The following is a 6000-nucleotide window of genomic DNA, read 5'->3' as shown; positions in this document are numbered from 1 at the left end:
CTGTCCCTTTTGCCAAGCTGGGATGGTGAAGGACCCACTTTTCTGTCCCCAGCACTGCCCGCACCCACACAGGAAACATGGGGACCTCTCCTGGGCACATGGTGTTGCATCCCTGTGCCACCCTCCTCAAACTTGTCCTTGCAGGATAGACAACAGTGTCTCTTCATCAAACTGATGGGCCCACTCCTAAGCAGAAGGTGCTGCACTATGGGTGTAGCAGTCTTAGGAGGTGCACCTGTTCCCTGCCCACACCCACACTGTGGGGGCAGTGGACTGGATGTAGTCACCCAGTCCGTGGCTGGAAGTGGAACAGGGCTGTTTCTGCTGTGCTCTGGAGGAACAGGAGAGAGGCAGGACTGGGAGGGCAGGCTGGGTTGCAAGAAGTCAGTACAGTCACGCAGGACCAAGTGGGATGCAAGGGCACACTCAGTTCCTAGTGTCCCCTATGTCCCTGTCCCACTTACCTAATAATGCCAATAACCCCATGCACACAGCAGCCCACATGTCCAGGTCCTCTCCGCCTTGCCTCTCCACAGTTTGGCTCTGTCCACAGAGATGCTCTACTCACATTTCCCTGTCTGCGGCCCTGTGATCTCTGGACCAGCCAGGCCTCTGTCCCATGCCCCAGTTCCAGCCAAGTCACTCCCTCAGGCCATGACATGCATGAACACAGAAGTGGGGAGGGGAGGGAGGACAAAGAAGTTGTTATCATGGGAGCATCCATGGGTGTCTCATACCATGACCCCTGCAGGGTGCAGTAAGAGAGCACACTGTTGGCCAGCTCCAGTGCAGCAATGCCCACATTGCTGGAGCTCTCCTGGGCCAGGAAGGAAAATCTCTTGTGGGCAAAAGGAGTTGTGCAGCTGTAAGACTCCTGTGGCCCTTCCTCTTGATGATCTAGTGCAGGGGCCCACTGGGACTCATTAGCTGGCCCTGGGGGCAGCAGATCAGCCTCTTTGTGTCCTCACGTCCCTCAGTGCCGTGGAGCTGCTGCTCCTGGGCATGACCCCCCAAGCCTAGCCTCGTGACCAGGGCAACCCCAGAAAGAGCCACTCCCCCCGCCCCCAGCCTGCTCCCTCTGCCCAGACCCAGCCCTCTCCTCCTCAGCTAGCTCCCCTCTGCTGCCCCTCCTCCAAATGCTTCTCCCTGCAGCAAGGGCCCTTGGGACTCCCAAGCAGCCAGGGCCCCACATGCCTGAGGCAGGTGGGAGCAGGGCTAGGCTTGGCATTGCAGGGGTCATGGAGTCATGGGATTGACCCCCTGGCTTATTCCCCACAACTCATGGGGGGCTCAGCAGGGGACCGCAGTGTTTGCAGTCCTCAGCAGAACTGTGAGTCTCTCTTCTCTGCCCTCAACCTGTTTGGGAGGGACCTGGAACTCCTGGTGGGACACTTACAGCCATGGATCAGGACAGAATCCTGCCATAGTGTCATGGTCTCAGCTGCTGCTGGGGAGGGTTAGCAGCCCCACAAAGCATCTGGCCCCTGCCCCCCCTCCCCCACCTCACTTCCACATGGTACTCCAAAGCCTACTTCCTTGGGGAGGAGCTGCAGGGCAGAGGTGGGAAATGGAGGTGCATAGGGCAAATGGGAGGCAGGAGCTCAATGGAGGTGGAGACTTGAGGGTGGGAAAAGAAAAGGAAGATGCCAGGCTGGGGAAGGGAAGGTTCTCAGCAGAGAAGGAGTGAGGTGTCCCTGGCCACTTTGGGCTGTCCCAGTGTAGCAGGTGTTGCAGGTCCCCTGCAGTCCCCTAAACCCATGGAGGGATGGGCTGTTGCTCCAGCCCAGGCTGCCCTGAAGAACCTCTTAGTTGGGATCCCCCACAGAAATCCATGTTCGCTCCCAGGGTACGCACATGAGAGGCAGAAGTATCAACACAGAGAAGAAACTTCACCCTGTCCTGGGGAAAATCTGCTCTACAGCTCAGCTCTTTGTGCTGCATTGCTGTGGGACTCCCTAAAGCACATGAGGTAGCCACACTTCATTCAGCTCAGGCTTTCCCTGTGAAAATTGTAGTCATACAATGTTCTTTGTGCTTCCTCCTTAAAAAAATCTCTTTCCCTGTTACATTCTGTGTGTGACAGAAATCGAGGAGGAAGGAGGTAATTGTGGTTTTGGGTGGGCTTGTGAAAGATTCTGCTGCTGCGGTACCTCTGTGCCCCCCTTTCTGGGAAGGCCAGCCCAGACTTGCCTCCAGAAGGCTGGGAAGGGCCTTGTCCTGCAGCCAACCACAGAACACCCTGTGTGGTTTTAAGCCCCTCCTTCCATTGCTGCCTTTGCCCTGCCTCTGTTTGAATCACTCTGCCCTTTGCTTAGCTCTCTGGTGCTGCAGAAAGAGGTGGCTGTGTCTGCAGCTGCTGGAGAGAGCAGTTCCAGGGACAGCTGGTGACTTGGCTTTGGGAGGGCGAAGCAAGTGTTGGAGTCCCGTGAAAGGATACTGCAGCACTATGTGTTGCTGGCCTTTGCCTGGAGTCTGCTGGATCCGGGCCCAAGCGTAGCTGCTGTCAGTGGTGGGTATGCCAGAGGTGTGGCAGGTAAGGGTGAGAGACTCTGAGATCTTCCTTCCCTTCTGTGGGCCCAGAGGCCTCTGTCTGCACCTGAGAAAGAGCACCTGCAGACACAGGAGCCAAGCATGAGCACATGGTGAGAGCTCCAGCAATCACTTTATCTACCCTCATTTTTGTCTGGCCTCCTACTTCTCAGCTCCAAGATCCTAAGCTTAGAGAGACACATGTTCTCAAAAGGTCCTGTTCCCACTACATGCTCAGATCTGGGAAAAAAGTGCTTAGACAAAACCTAAGAAAGCAAAAAGGCACCACAGGAAAAAAAACCTTTACATGTGTATGAGCAAGAGCATGAGAGTCAGAGTAAAGGGGGGGAATCGTGAAAGCTAGGACAGTTGCAAGATGCCTTTTCAATCCTTCAGGGAAGATCGTGAGTGTAAACTTCAAATAATCCATTCAGAATGGAAGGCTCAGTTTTGTCCTTCCTGGATCATTTTTCATGACAGATGCCCGAACTCCGACTTTCCTTCTCTGCCCATGAGCTCCAGAAATGACTTTTTGCACAGGAAGGGTGAGGGAATCTTGTTTTCCTCTTTGGACTGCAAGTTGTCCTGCTGGGATCTGAAAGACAAATCTGCAAGTCAAACAGAGGTTGTCTGGGAGGTTAAGAAGAAAATCCTCAGCCAACTAAGCAGTGCTGATAAGAATGGTTTTGTCTGTCCCATTTAAGGTGTGCTGTTGTTTTCTAAATACACAGAAGCAGCTATGTGCACACACTGCAACATGGCACCAGTATGTACTCAAATCAGGAGCCTGTCTTTGGGAGGATGAGGAGTAGTATGCGTGCCTCTTAGGCCAGTTCATTTCCAGTGTTCCCTGGTTGCTTCCTGGAGCCTGAGAGGCCCAAAACTGGCTATGGCTGTTTTGAGGAACAGGGTCCCTGCAGACAGTGGAGGGCAGGGAAGCTGATTCAGGGATCCAGGCATGGTGGTTCTGTTTCTGGCATTGGTGGGATTGCCCTGTGGGGCAGAGTGAGGGCCTAGGTCTCCCTGAGAGCAGTCCCTGCCACTCCTCTCCCCTCCAGTTCTTACACCCTGAACCAGGAATCCTGGCAGGAAATTTGTGTCAGGGTAGAGCTGAGTTTCAGGTCCCCGTGGGGGACACATTCCCCATAGGAATAGCACAGAAGTATCATCCTGAGTCCTAGGGTCACAGAGCACGCAGGGCCAGAGACACTATGGCCTGGGGATTGTCCCAGGATGCAGTGGCTCGACCATCCATGGCTGTGTCATAGCAAATGATGGGAGAATCATATACGATCCAGGCAACCCGCTCGAGTCTAGCCACAGGTGCCTGACGTTACCAATACATGTCATAATCCTTGAAGCTGAAGCAGGAGAGGTGCATGGACACCCCAGTTGCTTTTAGTCCTCCACCTGCCTTCACTAGCTGCACCTGAGCCCGCACCCCTGCGGACAGAGAACGCAGCAAGCAGCTTAGTGTACACACATGATGGCAGATAGCCCACCAGCTGTGTCATGGTCACTTTCCCGGGGACATGGAGACCTGGCATCCTCCCCATATCCTGGAAGACCCACAGGCCCTGGATATTCCTGAAGCTGTCATACTCAGCGATCCATTTGGCCCTCTCTTGAAGTATTCCCCATCTCTGGGAAAGCTCCAACTCCTGGCATCACCACACCTTCTCCGGCGGAGAAGGTGAGTCGCACGGGAGAGGGCACACTGCAGGAGAGCAGGAGGACCTGTGCTCTGTAACAGGGCACAGGCGCCCGCACGCAGCCCCAGCGTGCCCAGCCCTGCGCTCGCTGCCCTCCCTAGTCGCCTCTCACCTGCCGCACCGCTGCGAAGGACAAGGCCAGGAGCCAAGACACCATCCTGGGCAGCATCATGCCCTGCCGGGCTGAGAGACCAGGGCCAGTCAGGGGCAAAACAGTCCCTGCGGGAGGCGGGGAACAGCAGAGCTGAGCCGTGCGTGGCCCCGCTTCTGCCTGCACCAGCATCGCGGCCCCTTGCTGCGGCAGCACCCATGACTCTGCCCTCCCCTGACATGACCTGCCCCCCCCCAATGCTGTGGCCACTCTGTGGGAGGAGAAGGTGGGGGGGCGCAGGGCAGGGGGAGAGTCATCAGCAGAAAAGGAGCACAGCGTCCCCGGAAGGCCACAACTCCTTTCCCTTTTCTCTACAGACGGCTGCAAGAACGTCCCGGCTCTTCAGCCTTGCACAGCTCACGGAAAGAGGGACCCTGGGCAATGGCTCCGAGGCAGCAGGGGAAAGCTACTTGCTTGCTAGCTGCTCTGGAAAGCAGAGTGGGGTGAGGTCCTGTCGGATGTGGGGGAACCATCGAGAGGGCTGGGGGCAGGTGGGTGCAAAGCAGAGACATGGAGCCTCCTCTTCCACCTGCAGCTGCATAAGGACCTTGGCCAAGCCCAGCTCAGGCTGACCCCAGGTACAGGCTGTTAGCCCATAGTGTCCCCTTACAGGACTGTCCCTGTGCCCAGCACTCCCAGTCTGCCTTGGCCTCACTCCCTGTTCCTTTTCCACTGGGCTGACAAACAGCATGGGCCAATGACCCCCACTTCGATCCCCTTTTCTGATACTCCTGTGTTTAGCCCCGCATGGCTCTGCTATGCCACCCCACTTAGTCCCCCACACCTGGCACAAACTGGTTATGACCCCAAAGGAATGGGGGGAATTTTCTTTAATACAGTATTGCAGAACTCTTGGTTCAGGTGCAAACCAGACTCACCCACATTGCCTAATAAATTTACTCACGAATGTCGGGATGAAAGGAATCAGGAGCCTTGTTGTGCGTACCCTAGCTCGACTGCTGTTGCCTCATCACAACACACAAAGCCCTGCCTCATCTTCACACTGGAGAAAACCTGCCCCACAGGGCACCAGAGGACATAATAGGTTTCTGAGGGTTCACACACTACTCAGCTCTGCCCAGTGTGGGCAAGAGCGGTACAATGCAGGTGGGTATGGTTTCCCAGAGAAAATGCTCTGTCTTGCAATGAAAGAAACAAGGAAGGGAGCCCAGGGAGGTCCCAGAGGCTGTGGCACCTCTGCCTCCCAAGCCACTTCCCAGGCACCGCCTGTGAGTTTCACTCCCTCACCCTTTGGCAGCCTGGGGGCTGCATGTATGTTTGCTGGGAGCCCTGTGATCCCAGAGAATGCCAGGGCTGGATAAAGGTGACATGCAAAGGAATGGTCCAGCACTGGGAGCGCATTGTTACAGGGGAGGAGAATACTCATTCCCCTCCCTCCTCTGACCTGGTAGACAGTGGGTCTTCTCTAAACTTCCCATTGGAGCTGGGTATTTTGTGCATTGGGAGAAATATCCCATCATCCCTGCTGAGTTGTAGTTCTGCTCACCTGGGCACCTGTGCTTCTGTCCCCAGTTCAGATCCGTACACACACAGGAAACACAATGAACTCTCCAGATGACCCTGAAGGGCACCATGGGAAAAAAACAA

The sequence above is a fragment of the Dromaius novaehollandiae genome, chromosome 22 (genome assembly GCF_036370855.1).
Source record: "Dromaius novaehollandiae isolate bDroNov1 chromosome 22, bDroNov1.hap1, whole genome shotgun sequence".
Classification (NCBI taxonomy): Eukaryota; Metazoa; Chordata; class Aves; order Casuariiformes; family Dromaiidae; genus Dromaius; species Dromaius novaehollandiae.
Note: the sequence above shows the minus strand (reverse complement) of the source record.